Source organism: Pseudophryne corroboree, chromosome 5 (assembly GCF_028390025.1).
Source record: "Pseudophryne corroboree isolate aPseCor3 chromosome 5, aPseCor3.hap2, whole genome shotgun sequence".
In the NCBI taxonomy this organism is placed as follows: domain Eukaryota; kingdom Metazoa; phylum Chordata; class Amphibia; order Anura; family Myobatrachidae; genus Pseudophryne; species Pseudophryne corroboree.
Window position 1 is genome coordinate 650,426,696 of NC_086448.1, and position 26,265 is coordinate 650,452,960.

The following is a 26,265-nucleotide window of genomic DNA, read 5'->3' on the forward strand; positions in this document are numbered from 1 at the left end:
ACAAAATACAGCTGCACTTCTTGATGGAGACTGAGCACATCCCATACTCCTTCACCGCTAAATCCCCCCTGGTGCGTTGGATGCCCTGGCATCTGTTTATCACGGAAGGTGAGGGTGCTACACTGATACTATGTCCCCCCCCCCCTTCCCCCCCGGACATGCACCCTCCGGTCCTCTCGGCTGATGAGGCCCCCCTCCCTAAGCCTGGGATGGTCTTCTCTTTACTGCTATATTTATAATATACCCATTGCCGCCTCTCTCCCCTATTTTTGTTTTTCTTCTCCTTGTATTACTATCTCGCATTGTTTTCGGTTCACTGCAATTTTTTTTTTTTATGTACTTCTCTGATGTACCTGTTTGATTGACTTTGAACTGTTTGTACATGTTTGCCATTTGGTTGTCTCATGTATTCATGTACCTATCCCCCCCCCCCCTTCTTCCTTCTGTACCCCTGTTTTGCAACATGAAAATTCAATAAAAACTATTGATGATAAAAAAGAGATATCAATGACAAGCTATATTATCTCATGTCTTGCAAATTGACTTATGCAAAATATTAAATAAACATTAATAAAGTTTGTGTGATAAAGTGACAATACTATGGGGGAGATTCAAATGTTTGAAAAGTCAGTTGGGAGTCTGTATATTCCTATCTAACAGACAGGAAAAAACAGACACCCAACCGACTTTTCAAACATTTGAATCTCCCCCCATGAGTTACAGAAAAGAAAGAAAAAAGAATAAACATAAATATTTAAAAAAACTTAGCGTCTTTTTGGTGTCTGTTGTCTTATAATTTATCTCTTAGTATGAATCCCTGATATCACTTATCCACTTTGAGTTAATATTGTGGATACATTAAAGTGTAACAAAATTGTCACTATTGTGCTTTTATAAGAATCTTGGCATATTGCCCGGAAAAAGAATCAAAATTGGGTCTAATTGTATGACACAGTAATCGTTTGTGTAACAATATTGATCCCATGTATTAATAAATATGCTCCAGCTAATTCTACTGCCATGTGTTGGAGAAATAATTAATCTGTTTCTTTCAGGATAAATTCAAGAAAACATGGTATATCAAGAATTACCTAGATTGCCGAACTATGGGAGTCGTATATCATCTCCAATGCCCCTGCGGCAAAATATATATAGGTAAAACCATCAGACCCCTAAAACAGAGGATTTTGGAGCATTAGGAATGCCAGAAAAGAATCAAGCAAACTTCAAGATGCTGACACTTGTAGCCAGGCATTTTCTAAGATTTCATGACAGTTCCCCTAAAGATCTTGAGGCCTTTGCCATGGAAAAAGTCACTCTGGGCATCAGAGGAGGAGATCTAGATGGAGAACTATTAAAGAGGGAAACCAGATGGATCTTACATAGTAACATAGTAACATAGTATCTGAGGTTGAAAAAAGACAATTGTCCATCGAGTTCAACCTATTTGTGGTGTCCTATGCATGATGATTTGAATAAAATTTCTGACTGATGCTGCTGTCAGCCGTTGCATTTTATCCCTATTTATAGTAACTATAATGCATGACTATGCACCATACCCCTGGATATCTTTATCTATTAGGAATTTATCTAACCCATTCTTAAAGGTGTTGACAGATTCCGCCATTACAACTCCCTCGGGCAGGGAATTCCAAACACGTATTGTCCTTACCGTGAAAAAGCCTTTATGCCGTATTGTGCGGAATCTCCTCTCCTCTAACCTGAGCGAGTGTCCACGAGTCCTCTGTGTTGATCTAACCAAAAACAGGTCCCGCGCAAACTCTGTGTATTGTCCCCTTATATATTTGTAGATGTTGATCATATCCTCTCTTAGTCTCCGCTTTTCCAATGTAAACATGCCTAGTCTTTCAAGCCTTTCCTTGTATTCCATCGTCTCCATGCCCTTAATTAGTTTGGTCGCCCTCCTCTGTACCTTTTCAAGCTCCAGGATATCCTTTTTGTAGTACGGTGCCCAGAATTGTACACAGTATTCAAGGTGTGGCCCCTCTAGTGATTTATATAACGGGAGTATAATACTCTCTTCCCTAGCATCAATACCCCGTTTTATGAATGCTAATATCTTATTAGCCTTCTTTGCTGCAGTCCTACTTTGGGTACTACTGCTTAGCTTGCTATCTATGAGGACACCTAAGTCCTTTTCCAGTACAGAATCCCCTAATTTTACCCCATTTAGTAGGTAGGTGTAATTTTTGTTCTTGTTACCACAGTGCATTACCTTACACTTGTCTGTGCTGAAGCGCATTCTCCATTTGGCTGCCCATGCTTCTAATTTAACTAAGTCGTTCTGAAGAGACTCGGCATCCTCCTCTGTATTTATAGCCTTACACAATTTGGTATCATCTGCAAAAATTGACACCATGCTCTCTAGACCTTCTGTTAGGTCGTTAATGAAAATATTGAACAATAGCGGTCCTAATACTGAGCCTTGCGGCACACCACTTAGCACTTCAGTCCAAGTTGAAAAAGATCCATTAACCACAACGCGCTGCTCCCTGTTATCTAACCAGTTTTTGACCCAAGTGCATATTGTGCTTCCTAGCCCTGATTCTTGTAGCTTGTAGATAAGTCTCATGTGTGGTACAGTATCGAACGCTTTGGCAAAGTCTAAAAAGATTACATCCACGTCTTTACCCTGATCTAGGTTTGCGCTTACTGTTTCATAAAAGCCAAGTAAGTTGGTTTGACAGGATCTGTCCTTCATAAACCCATGTTGATTCCTTTTAATGACCTTATTGACTTCAAGGAACTTCGGAATACTATCTCTTAGAATACCTTCCAATACTTTCCCCACTATAGATGTAAGACTAACTGGTCTATAATTACCTGGTTCAGCTTTACTTCCCTTTTTGAATATAGGCACTACTTCCGCTATATGCCAGTCTTTGGGAACCATACCTGATATAACTGAATCCTTAAAGATCAAAGATAGCTTTTTTGCCAGTTCAGAGTGAAGCTCCATTAGAATCCTTGGGTGAATACCATCGGGCCCTGGTGATTTATTAATCTTTAAATGTTTTAATCGGTCACAGACTACTTCCTTGCTTAAATAAGTACCTATCAGTGGGATATTCTCATTATTGAGATTGTGTGTCAGTCCCTGAAATGGGTCCTCTCTAGTGAATACTGTTGAAAAAACTCATTTAATGGGGTATATTTACTAAGGTCCCGATTTTGACCGAGATGCCGTTTTTTCTTCAAAGTGTCATCTCGGTAAATTACTAAACTCAAATCACGGCAGTGATGAGGGCATTCGTAATTTTTTGGAAGTCCAAGAAAAAAATTACGAATGAATACACCATCAGTCAAAACGCGGCTGTTTAAGTATGAATCTCGGTAATTTACTAAGAAGTGCAAAGCAAAAAAAAAAAAAAACACTGCCGTGAAAAATTACAACTCGTAAAAAAGTGCTAAAAAAAAACAGACCTGCTTTTTTTCCCCGTGATTGGATAGGCATGCACGGATCCATGAGATCCGTGCATGTATATCAGTGGGAAGGGGTGGGAAAGTGGTTATTTTCAGAAAAAAAAATGTGTGGGGTCCCCCCTCCTAAGCATAACCAGCCTTGGGCTCTTTGAGCCGACCCTGGTTGCAGAAATATGGGGGAAAAAATGACAGGGGTTCCCCAATATTTAAGCAACCAGCATCGGGCTCTGCGCCTGGTCCTGGTTCCAAAAATACGGGGGACAAAAAGAGTAGGGGTCCCCCGTATTTCTAAAACCAGCACCGGGCTCCACTAGCTGGACAGATAATGCCACAGCCGGGGGTCACTTTTATATAGTGCCCTGCGGCCGTGGCATCAAAAATCCAACTAGTCACCCCTGGCCGGGGTACCCTGGGGGAGTGGGGACCCCTTCAATCAAGGGGTCCCCCCCCAGCCACCCAAGGGCCAGGGGTGAAGCCCGAGGCTGTCCCCCCCATCCAATTGGCTGCGGATGAGGGGCTGATAGCCTTTTGTGAAAATGAAAAGATATTGTTTTTAGTAGCAGTACTACAAGGCCCAGCAAGCCTCCCCTGCATGCTGGTACTTGGAGAACCACAAGTACCAGCATGCGGCAGAAAAACGGGCCCGCTGGTACCTGTAGTAGTACTACTACTAAAAAAATACCCAAAAAAAGACAAGACACACACACCTTGAAAGTAAAGATTTATTACATACATCCACACAAACATACAAACATACTTACCTATGGCCCCACGCAGGTCGGTCCTCTTCTCCAGTAGAATCCAAGGGGTACCTGTTGAATAAATTATACTCACCAGCTCCAGGGTCCCAGGCTCCTCGTAGCATCCATTTGTAATCCACGTACTTGAATAAAATAAAAAAACGGACACCCGAGCCACGCACTGAAAGGGGACCCATGTTTGCACATGGGTCCCCTTTCCCCAACTGCCAGAAACCCACTCTGACTTCTGTCTAAGTGGGTTTCTTCAGCCAATCAGGGAGCGCCACGTTGTAGCACCCTCCTGATCGGCTGTGTGCTCCTGTACTGACTGACAGGCGGCACACGGCAGTGTTACAATGTAGTGCCTATGCGCTCCATTGTAACCAATGGTGGGAACTTTCTGCTCAGCGGTGAGGTCACTTTCGGTCAACCGCAGGGCAGAAAGTTCCCACCATTGGTTACAATGGAGCGCATAGGCGCTACATTGTAACACTGCCGCGTGCTGCCTGTCAGTCAGTACAGGAGCACACAGCAGATCAGGAGGGTGCTACAACGTGGCGCTCCCTGATTGGCTGAAGAAACCCACTTAGACAGAAGTCAGAGTGGGTTTCTGGCAGTCGGGGAAAGGGGACCCATGTGCAAACATGGGTCCCCTTTCAGTGCGTGGCTCGGGTGTCCGTTTTTTTATTTTATTCAAGTACGTGGATTACAAATGGATGCTACGAGGAGCCTGGGACCCTGGAGCTGGTGAGTATAATTTATTCAACAGGTACCCCTTGGATTCTACTGGAGAAGAGGACCGACCTGCGTGGGGCCATAGGTAAGTATGTTTGTATGTTTGTGTGGATGTATGTAATAAATCTTTACTTTCAAGGTGTGTGTGTCTTGTCTTTTTTTGGGTATTTTTTTAGTAGTAGTACTACAGGTACCAGCAGGCCCGTTTTTCCGCCGCATGCTGGTACTTGTGGTTCTCCAAGTACCAGCATGCGGGGGAGGCTTGCTGGGCCTTGTAGTACTGCTACTAAAAACAATATCTTTTCATTTTCACAAAAGGCTATCAGCCCCCCATCCGCAGCCAATTGGATGGGGGGGACAGCCTCGGGCTTCACCCCTGGCCCTTGGGTGGCTGGGGGGGACCCCTTGATTGAAGGGGTCCCCACTCCCCCAGGGTACCCCGGCCAGGGGTGACTAGTTGGATTTTTGATGCCACGGCCGCAGGGCACTATATAAAAGTGACCCCCGGCTGTGGCATTATCTGTCCAGCTAGTGGAGCCCGGTGCTGGTTTTAGAAATACGGGGGACCCCTACTCTTTTTGTCCCCCGTATTTTTGGAACCAGGACCAGGCGCAGAGCCCGATGCTGGTTGCTTAAATATGGGGGAACCCCTGTCATTTTTTTCCCCATATTTCTGCAACCAGGGTCGGCACAAAGAGCCCGAGGCTGGTTATGCTAAGGAGGGGGGACCCCACGCATTTTTTTTTCTCCGTTTTACAGTGTTTATTTAAAAAAACAAAAAAAAAATGAACCCCAGCACGGATCACACAGATCCGGCCGAGATTCATTTTGAAAAAGTCGGCAGTGTTTTGCTAATCACTGCCGTAAAAAAGGTAAAAAAAACACGAATGACATCGACATCGGAACAAATGAAAAATCCGAATATGACAGCTTAGTAAATTAGTCGTAATAAATTCAAAAAGTTGCAGTTTTACACTTTCGATGTCATTCGTGATTGAACTTTGACCTTTTTCCGAAAATTACGAATGTTAGTAAATATACCCCAATGTGTCCGCTATGTCATTATCATTTTTGCTTAAGACTCCCAACTTGTCTTTTAAAGGGCCTATACTCTCCTTCTTTAATCTCTTGCTATTAATGTATTTAAAGAATTTTTTGGGATTCGCTTTGCTTTCCTTTGCTACTAGTTTTTCAGTTTCTACTTTAGCCGCTCTTATTTCCTTTTTGCAAATTTTTTTACATTCCTTATAGTGCTAAAATGACTCTGCTTCCCCGTCAGATTTGTATTTTTTAAATGCTCGCCTTTTCTTGCCCATAAGTTCCTTAATCTTTTTGTTAAGCCACATCGGTTTATGATTTTTATTCCTTTTTTTGCTACTCATAGGAATAAATTTGAGTGTATTTTTAGCTAGCAGGAATTTTAGTCCCTCCCATTTCTCCGTAGTATTTTTTCCTAAAAACAAACCTTCCCATTCAATATCCCTGAAAAATACCCTCATCTTTTCAAAATTTGCTTTGCTGAAGTTTAGAGTCCTAGTTGAGCCAGTATAGGGCTGTTTATGGAAACTGATATTGAATGTGACCATATTGTGGTCGCTGTTTCCTATGGGTTCCCCTACTATAATACCTGATACCAAATCCCCATTGTTTGTTAATACCAGGTCTAAGATTGCATTGTACCTAGTTGGTTCCTCAATTAGTTGGACTAAGTAGTTATCATTAAGTGTGTTTAAAAACATATTGCCCCTAGCAGTATCACATGAATCGTTTTTCCAGTTTATCTCTGGATAGTTAAAATCTCCCATCACTACTATGTCTCCTACTCCTGCTGCTCTTTCAATTTGCTTTAGTAACAATTCCTCATCAGATGCGTTGATACCAGGCGGCCTATAGCATACACCCAATACTAACTTTTTTATTCCTTTTTCCCCGCATGCAATTTCTACCCATAATGTCTCGACAGTGTCTACAGTCCCCTCCTGAATATCTTCCCGTATATCAGGTTTTAAAAACGGCTTTACGTAAAGACACACCCCTCCACCCTTTTTATTTAGTCTGTCTCTCCTAAACAGTGTATAGCCCTCTAGATTGACTGTCCAATCATGAGATTCATCCCACCAAGTTTCAGTAATGCCTATAATATCATACTGTTTGCTTGCTGCAAGTATTTCTAGTCCCCCTTTTTTACCAGTAATGCTTCTGGCGTTTACATACATACAACTAAGATAAGTATTTTCCCTTGCGTTAGGGACTTCTTTCACCTTATGTAGCAATGATGACCTGTAATCGTCATTGGTTAGTGCTTTGGTAAAATCCCTTTTAGTACCCATGTTAGTAACCTTACCGCCTGCTCTTACCCTCCCCCCAACTTCTTCCCCATTTCGTTTACTACCGCCATCCCCACTATTCTCACTGCATGACCCGTAGTTTCTAGCTAAACCCTCCCCCAAGGCTCCTAGTTTAAAATCTCCTCCAACCTTCTAACCATCCTTCCCCCCAGCACCGCTGCCCCCTCCTCAGTCAGGTGCAATCCGTCACGACAAAAGAGATGGCGCCTGACTGAGAAGTCCGCCCAGTGTTCCAGGAACACAAACCCCTCTTTCCTGCACCAATCCCTAAGCCACACATTTACCTCCCTAATCTCCCTCTGCCTCCCTGGACTAGCGCGTGGCACGGGTAATAATTCCGAGAATATTACCTTAGATGTCCTTGCCTTCAGTTTCTTTCCTAAGTCCGTATAGTCTTTCTTAAGGACATCCCACCTTCCGCTAACTTTGTCATTGGTGTCAACGTGCACCAAGACCGCCGGGTCTTTCCCAGCCCCTCCCAACAATCTATCTACCCGGTCCGCGATGAGCCGTACCCGAGCACCCGGGAGACAACTGACTGTACGGCGATCACGGTCCCGGTAGCAGATTGCCCTATCTGCCTTCCTGATGATAGAATCCCCTACCACCACCATCTGACTAGGTACCTCTCTATCTTTTATCCCAACCGCGCCAGAGGGACCGCTCCTCTGGGTGCTAGAGGGAGCAGTCTCCTCCGGCACCGTCATTTCTTCACTATCATCCTCCGATTCCTCGTCCAATCAGGCAAATTTGTTCGGGTTTGATCGTTCGGAGATGTCGAGCCTCCCCCTCTTTTTCTTCCTTCTAACTGTGACCCAACTGGCTACCTGATCATCATCCTCTTCTACCAGTGACCCCTCCCGCAACTCCTCCACCGTTCTGTCTAAACTACGCTCGACATTGTGAATCTCCCTCAGTCGCGTAACGGTTTGCTCTTCCTTCTAGACAGCATGATACCCAGAGGTATTAATAAGAATAACGGCTATCAAACCTTTCTGTAAATACCCACATTAGATCCATTTCAAAAATTAGATTATGATTAAGTAATAGATCAGTTCAATTACCCAACCTCTTGTAGACAACGAGAATAGGCATGATGGGTCCACGATGTAGGTGTTCTTTAGTTGGTTAACTATGAACAAATATTGCAGTAGCAATCTACTCTCCTTTTCCATATAGTTTATCTGTGAATGGAGAATGTGGCGATCTACAGTATCTATAAACAAATGCTAAGAAGCAACCACTTACCTTCTCTGGATATGCTATAATCCAATTTACCTATGAATGACCACTTACCTTTTTCGGATACACCTTAGTCCAACCGACCTGTCAATGAAGAATTAACCTATGCATGGAGAAGGCTACATATCGAAATTAAATTTACTTACGCATGAAGAACTTACCTGTATATGAAGAAACCACCTGTGGAATGGAAAATTCACCCATGACTGAGGAATATGACCAAATTATTGGTCCGTACTAATAATACATATGTTGTACTTACCATCATATTATATCAAATTACTCATGGGGAACCAATGTCAAAACATAAAAAGCAACCACAAATTGAAATCATCCCCAGTCCTGTAATTAGTGGATCTCCCAAGAATAAATGAGACCATGATAAGACCAGCTACAAACCTAAGACAGCTGATCAATATTTTATAATAGATTTACTATAATTAAAATAGTTATAATTGGAGATAGGTGCGACCTACATGTCCCAATATAATGGTGATACATATATGTCTCTTATATGTATGAGTTATTTAAGATACATTAGTGTCAGTGGACACATACTGTACATGTAATCCTGTCACTCATATAGTCACATATTTCTTTAGGCACTTTCTATACACTATATGAGCACTGCCTAATACACGGCATATTTTTTGTCTTCCTCTTCCCTCTTTCCCAACTTCCTTTTTTCACCAGTTTTATTGTGGCACTAGTGTGTTGTTTCTTTACATTATTTGTTTTTTTTACAATTTTTGTCACTTGCCCTCAATGTAATTTAGTACACATTCCTAACACAGATTATGGATAAGATCAAAGTGTATTTTATTATGCACCACACTAACACATTATATTGCAATATACTGTATTGATGTATATGATACATCCAGGGGCGTAGCCAGAACTTTGTGGGCCCCATAGCAACATATTGAAGGGGCCCCCATACCAATGCTTCTAGCACTTCTCTGCAGCAGTTGTTCATTTTATGCCCTGTAATAGTGCCCTAGTTCATTGTCTGAACCATAGTAGAACTTATTTAATGTTATGCCACCTAGTAGTGCCCTAGTTTATTTTATGAATCGCAGTAGTGCCATAAGTTTACCCTATGTCACATTGCAGAGCTGCCAGTACACATTATGCCGCACAGTATCCCCAATTCACATTATGATATATAGTGCTCACTGTTTATATTGTGCATCATTACTGTGCCCCGGTTCATATTATATAACATTAAAATGCCCTCCAATGCATAATTTTAATATAAATGATTATTGCACATTTTTACTATCTGATTGACAATTTTTATTTATATATCGTACTAACCAACAGAGCAAAAGCTTTAATACGAAGCACAATACCCCTATGTGATGATAGACAATGAGGGGCGAACACTATAATTACACAGTTAGTGCTTTAATATAAAGCGCAATGCCTGTATAGGAAGGCAAATAACGAGGGATATACATCCCATTCACATAGCGACAGGTGGATCTGAAACTAATTACACATAGACATCAGTTGTTCTAACGGATCCTGACACGTAACCGAATTTGAATGACCCGTGGGACTAACTGATTGGTAGCAGACAGAATAAAAGGATACTCCAGCCGCTGCCTCAGGTTACCCTGACGAAGCAAATGCAAAACGTACATAGGACCTGAGCGTCCTACGTGCCTGTCTCTCATGTCTAATCGAATATATGAATCTATTATTTGTTCTTACTATTTAGTAGAAATATAAATAACTTGTGTATATTGTCCCCCAAATATCCCCCGGCAGAGCGGGACGGCGGGATCCTAAACAAAGGACACATATTACTGTTACTGCAGCAATACTATACATACCCTATGTGTCTGCGGCATAGAAATATGTCAATGTGCAGACTGTACTTATCTATTTAAAATAAGACTATCTACCGGACACGCACAGTGATACAGATTATTAAGTGATAGGATAGCTGATTATACAACGATAAAGGATCATTTCAGCTATTACCGCAGCAGCCCGGTAAACGCTATATATTATCTCTGTGACTATTTGTATACGTACCCTATATGGTGGGGGGTGGCTGGGTATATAGTGCCTGACATATATCTGATACAGTGCGACATTAGACACTGTAATCAGATTAGGAATAACGACTGCCATTATTGTAGCAATAAGAGATACATTGTATATGCATACTGTTTAGCTACAAAGGAGGCCGTGGATTTACCTTACACCAACCTCCTGTGTACTAACTCTATGTGATAGACGTACAATATAATACGCTATATTATACAAGTGTGTAATAATAAACGTACATTCTATGTTTCCATCTTTTGTGACAGATGTACAACGGATTTTATTGTGTATACTTATTACATATAACATTGTCCACTATATCGGACAATGGGGCTCATTCCGAGTTGATCGATCGCTAGCAACTTTTTGCAGCGCAGCGATCATCTCAACCGCGGCTAAACTGCGCATGTGTATGCACCGTAATGCGCAGGCACGTCGTACGTGTATAAAGTGGTTCGATGCTGAGCGATGGATTTAACGAAGAATCCATTCGCACAGCCAAACGTACGGTGATTGACAGGAAGAGGGCGTTTATGGGTGTTAACTGACCATTTTCAGGGAGTGGTAGGAAAAACGCAGGCATGTCCAGGCGTTTGCAGCAGGGCCTGTTCTGGGGCTTTGCGCGCCCCGGGCGGCAATGGGGGTGTGGCTTCATACAGGGGGCGTGGTAATTTTCGCCCCCTGTACAGACTACTGTAGCGCTCTGAAATGTGCACCCCGCTGCCGCTGGCCGCTGTGAAGCCCTTCGTGGAGAGGACCTTTGCTGTGCGGTGCGCGATGACGTCATCGCGCACCGCACAGTAAAGGACCTCTCTGCGAAGGGAAACTCTAGTTTCCCTTCACAGCGGCCAGCGGCAGCGGGGGGGCAGCGGGCAGCGGGGGCACAGCAGCAGCGGATCTTATCCTGGTGCGGCGCCCTCCATATGGCGCCGGCGCCCTCCAGAAGGCGGCGCCCCGGGCAAAAGTCACTTAGACAAGAGGGAGTTTTGGGCAATACATCTCACCTGGGGGGGGGGGGGGGGGTGTCTGCAACATGGCGGAGGTTCAGGTCCACATCACAAGTAGGTCGCCCATGGTACAGTAGGGGAACTGTCCGGTCCCTTCATCCATGCTGGTTCCTGCACCTTGAAGGATACTCCGCAAGACCTGTGGAAGAGAATAGTATGGTGTCATCCAAAGACAAGGTACAAGCAACACTTGAACACAAGCAGGGTACATTGGCCTTTGTCCCAAATGCAACCCTCCGGCACTTGAGAAACTACACATCCAAGCATGCCCTGACACAGCGTAAGCATTGCTGTGTCAGGGCATGATTGGATATGCAGTTTTGCAAATGCCGAAGGGCCGCAGTTGGGACATCCCTGGGTTACTTAGACAAGAGGGAGTTTTGGGCAAAACATCTCACCTGAGAGGGGGGGGGTGTCTGCAACATGGCGGAGGTTCAGGTCCACATCACAAGTAGGTCGCCCATGGTACAGCAGGGGAACTGTCCGGTCCCTTCATCCACGCTGGTTCCTGCACCTTGAAGGATACTCCGCAAGACCTGTGGAAAAGAATAGTATGGTGTCATCCAAAGACAAGGTACAAGCAACACTTGAACACAAGCAGGGTACATTGGCCTTTGTCCCAAATGCAACCCTCCGGCACTTGAGAAACTACACATCCAAGCATGCTCTGACACAGCGTAAGCATTGCTGTGTCAGGGCATGATTGGATATGCAGTTTTGCAAATGCCGGAGGGCCGCAGTTGGGACATGCCTGGGTTACTTAGACAAGAGGGAGTTTTGGGCAATACATCTCACCTGAGGGGGGGGTGTCTGCAACATGGTGGAGGTTCAGGTCCACATTACAAGTAGGTCGCCCATGGTACAGCAGGGGAACTGTCCGGTCCCTTCAAATCCAGGCTGGTTCCTGCAAATCGGGAAGGATACTCCACAAGACCTGCGGAAGAGAATAAGGAGGTAATTTGAGAGTGTTTCCTCCACCCTGGGAAAGAACAAAAGGTCCCAGCAACACTGCGCATATACACAGGTTACTCAGACAAGATGGAGTTTTGGCCAATACATCTCACCTGAAAGAGTGACTCTAACATGGCGGTGGTTCAGGTCCACATCACAAGTAGGACATCCATGGTGGAGTGGGGTAAACTGGTTCAATACTGGAGTGGTTTTGTAGAAGTGTATCCTGGGTAAAACTGTTGAAGCATGGGTACATTCCCCTCAGCAGAGTGAAGAAAAAAATATTATTTTTAAAAATCTATTAAAAAATACTTGTGAGTCAAAAATAGACAATCCAAGTACATAATCCCTTCTAATAAAAATAGATATGCTATTAGCAATTAAAAAAAACACAAAAAAAACATGTTTTTAAAAATTTTTATTAGATTCCGCCAGCAAAGTGAGGCGAAATGAAATTGACAAAATTACTGTCGAAAAGCACTGTTGTCGAATCAACAATCTTCAATTGAATATACTTTTGTCGAAAAGCCGCATTTTGACCATTGCAGACATGTAGAATTTTGAAAATGTCGATTTGCAAAAAGTCGAATCTGAAACGGCAGGTATTTTGACGAACGAAAGTACTGTATTGCATTGTCGAATCCAATTCGACATTTTTTTGTTGTTGAAAATGCCCCGTTTTTTGACTTTCGCGGAAATTCGACCGCAATTGCATATACCCCTATATGTGAGAGGAAAATCCTACCATTTTACCTGACACTATATGTGAGAGGTAATTTACAAATCATTGACTAAACCCTCCCTCCATAGGATCCGCTAACATATATGGTGCTTTTTTCATCTATTTCTATTATATAAAGCGCTTACATTACACTTGTCACCAAGAGTGCAATTAGAAACAGATTAATTATTTCTCCAACACATGGCAGTAGAATTAGTTGGAGCATATTTATTACAGGTTGAGTATCCCTTATCCAAAATGCTTGGGACCAGAAGTATTTTGGATATCAGATTTTTCCGTATTTTGGAATAATTGCATACCATAATGAGATATCATGGTGATGGGACCCAGGTCTAAGCACAGAATGCATTTATGTTTCATATACACCTTGGCCCTCATTCCGAGTTGTTCGCTCGGTATTTTTCATCGCATCGCAGTGAAAATCCGCTTAGTACGCATGCGCAAAGTTCGCACTGCGACTGCGCCAAGTAACTTTACTATGAAGAAAGTATTTTTACTCACGGCTTTTTCTTCGCTCCGGCGAACGTAATGTGATTGACAGGAAATGGGTGTTACTGGGCGGAAACACGGCGTTTCAGGGGCGTGTGGCTGAAAACGCTACCGTTTCCGGAAAAAACGCAGGAGTGGCCGGAGAAACGGTGGGAGTGCCTGGGCGAACGCTGGGTGTGTTTGTGACGTCAACCAGGAACGACAAGCACTGAAATGATCGCACAGGCAGAGTAAGTCTGGAGCTACTCTGAAACTGCTAAGTAGTTAGTAATCGCAATATTGCGAATACATCGGTCGCAATTTTAAGAAGCTAAGATTCACTCCCAGTAGGCGGCGGCTTAGCGTGTGTAACTCTGCTAAATTCGCCTTGCGACCGATCAACTCGGAATGAGGGCCCTTATACACACAGCCTGAAGGTAATTTTACCCAATATTTTTAATAACTTTGTGCATTTAACAAAGTGTGTGTACAGTCACACAATTCATTTATGTTTCATATACACCTTATACACACAGCCTGAAGGTCATTTATTACAATATTTTTAATAACTGTGTATTAAACAGAGTTTGTGTACATTGAGCCATCAGAAAACAAAGGTTTCACTATTTCACTCTCACTCAAAAAATTCAGTATTTCGGAATATTCTGTATTTCGGAATATTTGGATATGAAATACTCAACCTGTAATACATGGGATCAATATTGTTACACAAACGATTACAGTGTCATACAATTAGACCCAATTTGGATTCTTTTTCCGGGCAATATGCCAAGATTCTTATAAAAGCACAATAGTGATAATTTTGTTACAATTTAATGTATCCACAATATTAACTCAAAGTGGATAAGTGATATCAGGGATTCATACTAATGGTGCCCATACACTTGTGCGATGCCCCGCGACGCGACATCGCGGTGCATCGCACCGGCAGTTCAGGTGCGATTAAATCGCACCTGAACTGCCAAAAAGATTAGCATGCGATCATGCGATAGATCGCATGGTAATCACGTGATGGGCACGTCACCGCCGAGTGGGAGCGGCCTCTGGCCGCTCCAGCGGGTGCCCATCGCATATCACAGTGCAATATATAGCATGTGTTTCTAGAAACACATGCGATCGCACTGCAGTTCGATAAATATTATGTGCACATAATATCTTGAGACGCGATATTCAACCAGCGTGCCCACGCATCACGTCGAAAGGTACTAAAATGTGCATACAATCCTTCGATTTCTCTCACAGATGTGGTCGAAATCGAAGGCTAGTACCGATAATCTCATAAGTGTATGGGCACCATAAGACATTAATTATAAGAGAACAGACACCAAAAAGACGCTCAGTTTTTTTAAATATTTACATTTATTCTTTTTTCTTCTTTTCTGCAACTCACCGTATTGTCACGTTATCACACAAACTTTATTAATGTTTTTTAATATTTCGCATAAGTCAATTTGCAAGACATGAGATAATATAGCATGTCATTGCTATCTTAAAATATAAAATAAAAGTTACATTTTAAAAACCTTTTCTGCACCACAAAACAGATCCTTTTCTTTCCCTTTTTTCTTACTTGTGTATAGCTATACGATCTGTGGTAGCACCCCCTGTATCTGTATGATCAATTGATACATTATTAGTAATAGGGGTTTTTTCTTACAAGTCCATATGAGATAGATACAATATTTCCAGTGCAACAGACTTCGCTTTCCCTTTTTCCTTCATTACCAACATAATATATGTACAAATCCTGTTTCTGATGTCACAGCTTAATACAGATGAGTACTGACATCATCACTGCATTGTTGTTATGGAACACACGTGTCTAACGAATAATGCACTCCCTACTGTAAATTTTTCTGGATATTAGAAGTAACCTCCAATTTGCTTGTCTTATAGTTTTATATGGCTACAGAACTCCTTGGAGACGTTTAGTATCCCAATACTTTACAGTAGAGAGTACATTATATTATATATAATATATATCATATTACAATACATTTATTGATTTTAGAAAATAAAAACTGATTAGTAAGGCAATGAAATAGGTCTTTGAAATAGCAGAGTGATTAAGGTATTATATATAAACATATTACAGTCAGTTTTTATGATTTAAAGCGTGTTTCCCCTACACTTTCTCATTGAAGAGATAATAAGGCAGGGGATCTTCACACAGGAGTTGAAGATTAATTTGTCTATACTGTATATGTAATATTCAAGGCCATGCCAACTATGAGGTAGGGGCTCAACTTGATGTTGGGCATCAACTCCGCCACCCTCTCGCACGTTTCCTAATATCCGTAGTAGCCCTCTATCCCGTGTGTTTACTTTAGCAGTTAGGAGGAAAAGGCAACTTAGGGCCTAATTCAGACCTGATCACTGTTGTGCGAATTTGCAGAGGTTTGTGATCGGGCAGTCGCTGCCAAGCCAGAGTAAATAACCGCCCCGTGCAAGTCTGCGTACGCTGTGCAAAAAACTTTGCATACGCTGGTCAGCTGCAAATCTTCTCGCAACTCACTCACCATCAAATGTTTTTTTCCAGTCTGTGTAGTCTGTGCGTAGCCCAGGACTTACTCTTATACTGCGGAAAAAACAGACTGATCAGGGCCGGACCTGACGTCACATACCCTCCCTAGTTGTAGTACTAAGCACTGCTAATCAGAATAATTATAATAAACTCTGCAATCTAAAATAGAGCAAAATTGAGGTGATTGGCATTATTTTTGGCCAATGTTTGAAATCAGTGAGTGCAGTCCAAGGTCTCCCCCCCCCCCCCCCCCCCATTATTTGATATTGTGTACATGTGAAGACTCCTTCAGCTTGGATTAGCACTCCTCCCACCTGCCCTGGGTGTTTTTAATTAGCAAGGACATCTGGCATTTATAGACTGCATATTAGGAAAGGCACTGTGATTGTAATTCTGGCCATACACTAGGTTGATATCGTGTATGAATACACGATATTGACCTGTTGCATGCACACCGTGCATGTTAATGGGTGCGAATACGATGTGATGCATGGCCCCGCACGTTGCATTAGCTGATCATATGCACTGCACATGTGATCAGCCGATCCCAGCACCCGGCAATTGCAGAGGTATGATAGATTGTACAATCTATCGCTTGCCTGGCAGCTGGTGAGGGGAATCATTAGTACAACTCGCATTAGATGCCAGGCGCACCACAGGCGCATTGCAAAAATATAGGGGTGTGGCTTCATGGGGAAATGCCATTACCACAAAATTATACCAATTCATATTATGCTGCACAGTAGTTTCCATTATTCAAATTACGCCACACAGTAGCACCACATACACACATTACACCAGGTATAGCCCGTCAGACATTACGCCAGGTAGAGCCTCATTTTACACATTATGGCAGGCAGAGCTCCCTTTTACACATTACAGCAGGTGGAGTCCCCTTTTTACACATTACAGCAAGCAGAGTCCCCCTTTTACACACTACGGCAGCAGAGTCCCCCTTTTTACACATTACAGCAGTGGAATGCCCTTTTTACACATTATGGCAGCAGAGTCCCCCTTTTTACACATTACAACAGCAGAGTCCCCTTTTTACACATTATGGCAGCAGAGTCCCTCTTTTTACACATTATGGCAGCAGATTCCTCTTTTTTACACATTGTGGCAGCAGAGTCCCCCTTTTTAAACATTATAGCAGCAGAGTCCCCTTTTTACAAATTATGTAAGTAGAGTCCCCCTTTTTACACATTATATCAGCAGAGTTCCCTTTTCACACATTACGGCAGATATAAGTATTTTTGGAATAATATTACTTACAAGTGCCTCTGGGAAGAGGACCACACAATGGGCTGTAGCTATACGATGCAGCAGCCAGTGAAGGGACTGAGGCAGTCGGAAGTTACAGCAGCACAACAGCACAAGTGCACACAGCACAAGAGCACCACCCGCGATTTGCGGGTCTTTGAAGGGTTGGAGCTAAATTCCAGAGGGGGCAGGGCTTAAATAGTGGCCTGCGACTCCAGCTTCAGAAACTCCACCCGCCAGGGCAGCGCTGCAGCGGCTGGAGGCAGGTGGTGGGAGGCAGTGAGAAAGAGTGGGCAGCGGGTGGTGCTGCCAGATGGTGTGCCCACAGCGCAGTTCCACTGTGTGCAAGGCACCACTGACACACACCTAATTACGGCCCTGGGAGGCCCTACTGGTCTGGACTTTCTGGAGCGACTAGAGTAGGGGTGGGCAAAATACAGCCCGCAAACCGATCCTGCCCGGCCCACTGCTTCCCACCAGTGCGCAATGACAAGCGGCCCGACAGGCTGAGCTGCTTGTCATTGCTCTGCAGTACCTCCAAGCCGCCGGTGCCTGTCTCCCTTGCTGCTGCTGCACGGTGCCTGCCACACTGTCATCTTCTTGCCTTGTAGCCTCCCCCTCCTGCCTCCAGTGACAACGGCAGTGTTCATGTTCAGCCAAAAAGGGGACGGAGCTATGCGGCGATGAGGGGGTGAGGCTACACGGACCTCAGGGGGCGGAGCTACACGGGACAAGAGCAACTGCTACAGATCCATCCTTCCTGCCACTGCCAGATAAGTTAATGGAAAAAGTGAGTAAGAGAAAGAAAGTGCATGTGTGTCTGTGTGTGTGTGTGTGTGTGTATATGTGAGAGTGTGTGTATATGTTTGTGTGTGCAGGCAGTGGCATCAGACTGTTTTTAGGTTAGGGGGAGATCTTTAACGCTCGCTGTACCACCCCCAACCCCCCCTCCCCTGTGTTCTGTCACTGACTCAACCCCACATGTTCTGTCACCGTGTCACCCCCCGTGTTCTGTCACTGACTCAACCCCACATGTTCTGTCACCGTGTCACCCCCGTGTTCTGTCACCGTGTCACACCCCCGTGTTCTGTCACTGTGTCACACCCCACGTGTTCTGTCACCGTGTCCCCCCCGTGTTCTGTCACTGACTCAACCCCACATGTTCTGTCACCGTGTCACCCCCCATGTTCTGTCACCACATCACACCCCCGTATTCTGTCACTGTGTCACACCCTGCGTGTTCTGTCACCGTGTCACCCCTGCCTTCTGTCACTGACTCAACTCCACATGTTCTGTCACGTGTCACCCCCCTGTGTTCTGTCACCGCGTCACCCCCCGTGTTCTGTCACTGTGTCACACCCTGCGTGTTCTGTCTCCGTGTCACCCCCGCCTTCTGTCACTGACTCAACTCCACATGTTCTGTCACCGTGTCACCCCCCTTGTTCTGTCACTGCGTCACCCCCCCCCCCCCCCGTGTTCTGTCACTGTGTCACACCCCCATGTTCTGTCACCGTGTCACACCTTTCCCCAGGGGCCATAAGACACTGGATAATTTGCTTGCTGTGCAATGATTATCCCAAATAAAATGTTAATGTGTAAAAGGGGACTCTACCTGCCGTAATGTGTAAAAGGGGGCTCTACCTGCCGTAATGTGTAAAAGGGGCTCTACCTTCCATTCTGTGTAAAAAGGGTACTCTTTCTTCCATACTGTGTAAAAAGGGTACTCTTTCTTCCATACTGTGTAAAAGAGAGCTCTACCTGCCGTAATGTGTAAAAGGGGACTTTACCTGGCGTAATGTGTGACAGGGGCTCTACCTGGTGTAATGTGTGTAAGTGGCACTGCTGTGTGGCATAATTTGAATAATAGAGACTATTGTGCAGCCTAATATGTATCTGTATTATTTTTTGGCCACACCCCTTCCCCATGAAGCCACGTCCCTATATTTTTGGCACATGGGGGAGCTGCTATTTTGTGTGCGGCCCTCGAATACTGACAGGAAAGTGTCAAGTGGCCCCTCAGCTGAAATAATTGCCCACCCCTGGACTAGAGGCACTCACTGTTTTGGAGGCTAGTCTCCTGCAACTGTCTCTGTGGCTGTCTTTGAAAGCCCAGCTGGTGAGGTCACTCATTCTTCTGTGGGGGGCTGGGAGGTGCAATGAAAATTAATCAATGCATGTTTTATTGATTTTTATTCTGGCTGCGGAGGCAATCATTGAATTAGTGTATTTTTTTTCTGTGTGTGTGTGTGTGTGTGTGTGTGTGTGTGTGTGTGTTTCTGTCGTGGACAATGTGTGCATTTTTTTTTATGTGGTGGCCAATGTGTGTGTGTTTTTTTCTGTGAGGACTACTGTGTGTTATTTGTTACTGTAGGGGAGATGTAGCTGGATTGGGGGAGCACTCCAAAAACTTGCGCACAGGGTGCTAGTTGAGCTGGGGCTGGCCTTGTTTAAACACTCATATTAAAACAGCTTTACCACACCTAAACTCACATACCTATGCTGTACCGTATATCTGGAAGCCTTAATTTTTCAATATTCACATTTCATTCTTAATCCTGCACTTTGAATGTCATGTTCCAGACTAATGTATGCAATAAATTCTCACATAATTCCATTGAAAACTGTTTTTTCCAAAGCTCTTTCGAAGTGTTTTTATGTTTTTGATAACCTACCAGTACATCTATATTTGCTTCCCTGTGTTATATATATCACCGTCAGTTCTGCATTACTAAAATACTGTATTATGGTGACTTGGCGAAGGACTTCTTTGGACGCAGCTGCTGTGCAAAAATATTCTAATGACGCAGGAGGCGTCTTCTATAAATAGACTCCTCCTGCAAGCTTCTCTGATCTGAGACATAGCACCGAATCACCCCGCGGGCGAAATCGGCCATCTGAGTAATCCCCAGGTTACTAAGACTGGTTGATGTTTTCACACTGCCCGGGCCAGTGAAGCTGCATTGGAAGACATAGACCCTGGCCTTTCATGAATTCTCAACAGGATAACACTCCCCTGTTTTGTAGAATGCTCCTCGTCGCCGTCCCCTCCTTGACCCCAAACCTTGAACCCTCACTCGCCTGACGTTTACAGCCACACGCTACGGGGGTCATTCCGAGATGATCGTAGCTGTGCTAAATTTAGCACAGCTATGATCATTCACACTGACATGCGGGGGGACGCTCAGCACAGGGCTATCCCACCCCGCATGTCAGTGCCGCCCCCCCCCCCCCCGCGCAGAAGTGTAAAGGCATCACACAGCGGCGATGCCTTTGCACTTCAAGAGTAGCTCCCGACCAGCGCAGCTTTAGCGTGCTGGCCGGGAGCTATTCATCGCTTCCCAGCCTGCAGCGGCTGAGTGTGACATCACGCAGTAGCTGCGCCCGCCCTCCGTTCGGTCCGGCCACGCCTGCGTTGGCCAGACCACGCCCACAAAACGGCGGCCAAATGCTGCCATTCAGCCCCCCCTGCCCAGCGACCGCCTCTGCCTGTCAATCCGGCAGAGGCAATCATAGCAGCCTGACAGCCTTCGGCCGTCTGGCATGCACCGGTGCATGCGCAGTTCTGACCCGATCACACCGCTGCGATAAACTGCAGCGTGCGATCGGGTCAGAATGACCCCCTACGTCCCATGACACAGGACACAATCTGCACATGTGCATTATGGGTCTTGCGCATTCACAATTCACCTAATATCTGAGATGTACAGTAAGTAAGCCATCATGTTTGCGTACAGGCCCTATGAGTATATTTATACATACTGTCCATAGCAAATACATAATTAATGTTTGGTATTTGACAGATAAGACTGGTTAATTGGTCTTATTTGCAATCATATTCACATATAGTTCGCTGTATATCATTATAACTGTTATAATGGGCGGTGGCCTGAACTGACCTGCCAAGATATTAGACAAGAGGCTGCTACAGCACAATTATTCTGTCACGTTAGCAGGTAAATGAAGTAAAATAGACATTGATTCATTGATCTTGCAGAAAAAATGGACTAACATACTGATAAAAATAAACACGTTTAATGATCTTACAATTTTACCCACAATGGCTTGATGCAGAGTGAGCACTGCGCCAGTTTGTGTAGCGGTCCATGCATGAAATAACTGAGAGCGGATGCATGCATGTACACTTATACAGGCTTGTCTGACTCTGACACATAAGCAAGCCTGCACATGATAGGTTAAATACAATATGGCATAAACCAGATGCATAGATGCTACAGATTCAAAGCAACAAGATGAGCTGTCATTTGCAGACTAGTACTCTAGTGCATAGAGGAGACACCATGAAACTGGTTCTTTGAGACATGACCACAGAAGAATATTTTCAACTGAATGCTGTGCAGCACATACAGGATGCACATGATCACCATGTCCCCCTGCAAATCTTAGCTAATGTGTCCCAAATTAGTAGGGATGTGCGCCGGGCCACATCTTGGGTTTGGGTTTTGGTTTTGGACTTGTATCTCTTTCGTGTTTTGGATCTATATAGGTTTTGTTTTTTTTATAAAAATCATAGAAACAGCTAAAATCATAACATTTTGGCCTGTTTTTGTTCCTACACTATTATTAACCCCAATAACATTTATTTCCATTCATTTCCACTTTACAGCTGTTTTCATCCAGTTTAGGTCTAAAGGTTGCACCGAGGTTGCTGGATGACTATGCTAAGCGACAGCAGTGGGCGGCACAAACATGTGGCACTTAAATTTCCAACATGGCACATCTAGTAAACAGAATGGCATTGCAGTGGCAGAATGGTATCAGTTTAATCAACTGTGAAACTAAAAATGTTTGTCATCTACACAAGACAGTCAGCAATGCTCCAAACAGCACATAAAGAAAAGAGTTGCAAGATGGAATTGTCTTTGGGCCCTACAACTCACCCTTATGTTGTATATATTAAACAGGACATGCACAGTTTAACAAACCAATCACTTCAGCGACAGGGACTGCCACTTGTGGCTGAAAGGATTGATTTGTTTGGTTCCCCACAAAACAAGCTGCCAATGGGCAGTGAACATTGCTTGCAGTGATCTCAAACTGGCTCTGCATAGGTAAGATGATGTCATTGTCATCATCATCCGATTCCGCATCCCCATCAGTGTGTACATCATCTCCTTTATACAATATTAATTTGTCCCCACTGGAATCCACCATTACAGGTGCCTCTGTATTTTTTGGATGTAATTGCCTGTAAAATTCTTCTTCATGGTATTGGTAATTCATTTTGATGAACATACTGTAATCTTTTTCACATTTTGAGGAAGGACCCTGCTACACCGATCGCGGACAAGGTTCACTGATTTCAAGAGATTGACGACCCTTGGATCCTGGCGAAGCAAATTAAGGTCTTGATCTACAAGTCCAACATACTTAGCAGAATAACTCCATTTCAGCTCCTCCTTCACTTTCTCCATCTGCTTTTGCAAAAGTCTGATTAGGAGAATAACCCGACTCAAGCTGACAGTGTCTGAACTAACTTCACATGTGGCAACTTTGAAGGGTTTGAGAACTTGCACAACATGGAAATTGTTCTCCACTGTGCTTGATTAAGGTGCATTCCTGCTCCTTTCCCTATGTTTGCTGCTCCTCCATCCGCTGAAGCATATAGAGGGTAGAATTCCACCTCATTACTACATCTTGCTTCAGCTGATGGCAGTGCAAATTCAACAGGTCTTGCAAGTGCTGCAATCTTCTACATGCACTTGCCATGATTTCCCTGAGTTTTTCTAAGAGATTGTCAGCAGAATGCCTCTTACTGAAAACGGTGATACACAGAGTAGCCTGCCTCTGAATGAGCTGGCACTTGTGAGATGCTGCTGCTGGAGTCAGTCATGCTTATGAAATTGGATGCAGGACTACTTCCGATCATGACTGAGGATGTTGATGATGCAGGTGTTGGTGGTGGAGATTGCAGGCCATTGGATCTAACAAAGAGAAGGGAGTAGCTGTAGTAGGTGATGCTGGACTGGCTGTTATTTTTTTTTGCCAAAGTTTCTGAATTTGACAAAAACTATTGATGAATGCGCTGCAAGTGATGTAACAGGGAGGATATTCATAGGTGGTTAAGGTCCCTCTCCTTACTATGGCTTTACAAAGGCTACAGATGACTTGACAGTTGTTGTCTGAATTTGGATAGAAATAATTCCACACATAAAATGTGGATTTTTTGTCTTTTACCCAGGCATGACAATGGGATTTTTCATACCATGAGCAAAAACTGTCTGCACTGGTGCCTGATTTACACAAACGACATCATCCTCAACATTATCATTATTAACATGGTTATTAGTGCCAGCTATACAAATATAATCCTTATCCTGGTGCAATGCCACAGAAGCATCCTCAATTTCTACGTCTGCATGTTGACTTGTGCTGCTCCTCACCACTTTTGCAGACGGCTTGCAAATGGTGGAAGGAACCTCCTCTTCGAGTACAGTATTGGAAAGGTCAGGCTCACACATGGCACCCGCGGACACACTTAAACACTCCTTTTTGGATTGGTGATATTTCTGAGCACACAGCTGGTTCCTGTGCCTTAAAAAATTAAATTTTTTGACTCTTCTATAGTGAGAATGGCTTACATCATTATAAGACACAGAACCGACTTCCGGTGGGCATACCGAACGATCCGGCTGCCTCTCTCCTGAGCTCTCCCTCCAGGCTCACTAACTAGCCTATTCCAGCGGCTCAACCTGGACCGGAGACCCCGCAATTACACCCGCGGGTCCCGGAGATAATAAGGAGCGAAGTGGTGTGTGTCCCAGCTCGCTCCCCCCCCCCCCGTTTCACCCGCCGGAGTCCGCACACGCTGTGTGCAGTGAATGACGGCGGCCATCTTGGACCTCGTGCAGGGCCGAGACTAGGCTGCCTGAGGGATCCCGGACCACTTGCAGCACTCCGCTGTGCCCCCCGGCGGCCCGCCGGACTCCACACTACTGACTGGCACCTCCGCTTTCTCAGGTGCGTGCGGCCGAGACTCGTCCTGCCGCCGCAGCGGCTGTGTCCCCCCCTGACCCTCTGTTTGGGAACCTGGTGCACTCTGTGCCCCCCTGCCCTCATTGAAGAGACGTGGACCCCTGCCATCTCTGCACCGCACCGCCGGCTTACTCCATCGGCTGGCTGGCACTCGTGGCAACGTGTGCATCCTGCTGGCCCCTGCTTGTGCCTGTCGGAGGAGAGTCCACACTACACATCTAGGGCTTCTCAGGTACCGCGCTGGTCGCTGCCTGAGCTCTGCCCTTGTTGCGGTTACACGTGGGCTGTCTTGCTCCCCTGCCTCAACTCCCCCTATCACAACTTGTGCCTGGATGAAGCGTATTCTGCCTCGACCCTCCTAAACGTGGTTGCTTGAATCATATTCTCCACTATGGAAAAGTATGTGGCCAAAACACTCCGCGCAAATAAGAATTCTCAAAATAAAAATAAACCGACAGCTAAAGATAAAGAGCAAATCCCTATTCATCAGGGGTATCCATCCTCTCCTGGCAGGAGAGACGCAGATGACCTGTCACTTGCCGAGGTCCGAGCTAGCCCGTCCTCAATACAAAAGGCCAGAGAAATTTCAGAGATCATCTCACCACTCTTAGACGCAAAGCTGGCGCCATTGATGGAGGCCATTACGTCAGCGGCAGCTCAATTGACCCAACACACACAACGTTTGGCAGAGGCCGAGGACCAGATCTCCACATTGGAGGATGATCATCATGCGATCCAATCCCAACAGCAATCACATGACAGCACACTGGCGGCCATGAGTGATAAACTCGAGGATTTGGAAAATCGCAACCGCCGGCACAACTTGCGCCTGATTGGCCTCCCAGAGTCGGTTAGACAGAAAGACCTGTTAGACTTGGTTACCCACTGGCTCCCCACAACTCCCCACTTTTTATCTGGTTGAACGAGCGCACCGCATCGGCCCCGATAGACAATCTTCACAATCTTCTCAGTCACGTCCTAGACCTGTAATTTTCAAGCTGCTGAATTATCTTGACAAGGTGAAAATCTTGGAGGCCTATCACAGATGCTCTGACTTCCGTTATGAAGGATCTAAACTTCTGCTCTTTCAGGACTTTTCTTTCCAAGTTTCAACACAACAAAGAGAATTCTCCCCTGTCTGCAAAGAACTGTTTTCCAAAAGCATCAGATTCGCTCTTCTTTACCCTGCAAAACTAAGACTCTTTCATGCCGGCAAACCACATTATTTCGATACCCAAGACTCTGCTCGCAACTTTCTCAAGTCTTTACCCGCATCACAACCTGATTCCCGGATGGACGATGCTGATTGACTTTCTAAAACCAAGTATTTTTTCCCTTTCTCTTCTTTTATCTTTTCTTTCTGCTCCAATGGATAATACACTGTTGATTATTTACATTTGGCTCTTACAGCCATTGCTGTGTAAGTGCTTTTCTTACTCATTGAGGTTGCGGGGATGGCGGGAGGCCCTTCTTCCATTTTCTCTGTCAGCCCCTTTTTCTTTCTCTTTCTCTATTCATACTAAGGTTTCTGTTACATATGGATGGTTATTACTACTATCATATTGGGTTCAAAAATTCAAAAATGTTTTTGACAGGTGGCCAAAGTTATATCGGTTAGTACTTTCTACATGTATCATATTGTTTCGCTATATGTTTATTGTGACTCCACGTGACTTCCTGACGTGCTCCTTTAGCCCTTCCCCTGCTCGCTGGGACGGGGGATTGGGCTTTC